Below are 1,179 nucleotides of genomic sequence, written 5' to 3'. Positions count from 1 at the left end.
TGCTTCCCTCAGAGGGGAGGAGGGAGGGGTGCGGCTTCAGGCAGGGAAAGGGACTCCTTTCCCAGGAATGGGTCAGCAGGGGTTGGTGTGCAATGCTCCCTCTAAGCTGCGGACTCTCGTGGGTAAAAATTCCACTCTGTGATCGACTAGCATGAAAGTTGTGAGTGAGCGATTTGGCTACGGCATAAATTAGTTTGCTCTGGAGCCATCCCTTCCTGAGCGAAGACAAAAATGTGTGAGCCGGAGGCTAAAAAACAGCCAACTCGCACTAACTCAGCTTAGAGGGACCATTGGTCCCAGCCACAAAACAGCACTATAGCCAGGCCAGGCAGAGAATGGAAAAAAAATCTTTTCCGTGGAGGGCTAGTCTTCTGTGTGCAGGGAGAATTTGTTTCAGAGATGGTGTCTCTCACCTGCCGTCTGGAGTCAGGCACTCCCTCCCACCCCGTCCGGGCTCTCCCCCCTCATTCTCCTGAAAGTTGTGTGTGTGGGGAGGGGGTGGCTTTAGGCAGGGAAAGAGCTCCACCTCCCAGGAACGGGTTGACACAGTTTTGTGAGGGAGCATTTCGAGGATGGGTATGGAAGGTGGGTTGAAGGGAGAGACGTCCGGCCAAATGTGCTTGGGCCTTGAGGTATCAAATCCACTTATCTTGAATTGTGCCCTGAATCCAGGAAACGTGCATGGCGCAAAGCAGGTTTCCCACCCTCTTTCTTTCTCTAGCCCCCCACGGTGGGCGCGCGGTGTGTGGGGGGGGGGGGAATCACTGGGGAGACGTGTGGGAGAAGGTAAGAATGCTCTCTTCTCTGTGGTGAAGTTCAGAGGGTGGGGCTCCTTCCTGTTGATTCTAGTTTTCTCCAATGGGAAGGAAGAAAAAAAATCACACACACACACACACGGTGTTGGATGTTTTCTGCAGAGAAGCAGGACAATTAGTACATTACTTTTGATATGGCCCAACTCCAAATGACTCCGTAACAATATGGAATTTCCCATGGAAACCTATTTAGTGTTTGATCCTCCGGACATCTCTGGCCTCTTCCCCACAAGGCTGCTAACCCCACTGCGGCTGAGGACGGCCCCTCGAATTCCAAGATGCTCCCGAGGAGGGCTGGGGGAGGGGAGATGTCCCCAGGTGGGTCTTCTCGCTCTTCCTATATTAATTCACTCTCTCTGTTTAT

At 52.8% G+C, this 1,179-nt stretch overlaps 1 pseudogene; it reads left to right on the top strand.

Moving 5' to 3' along the window:
• Window positions 1-572: 572 nt before the first annotated feature.
• Window positions 573-1,179, top strand: part of LOC107123540 — a 7,713-nt pseudogene continuing 7,106 nt past the window's right edge.

The sequence above is a fragment of the Gekko japonicus genome, unplaced genomic scaffold (assembly GCF_001447785.1).
Source record: "Gekko japonicus isolate JY-2015 unplaced genomic scaffold, Gekko_japonicus_V1.1 scaffold5491, whole genome shotgun sequence".
Lineage (NCBI taxonomy): Eukaryota > Metazoa > Chordata > Lepidosauria > Squamata > Gekkonidae > Gekko > Gekko japonicus.
The sequence above is the reverse complement of the archived record's forward strand: the minus strand, read 5'-3'. Positions and strand labels throughout refer to the sequence as shown.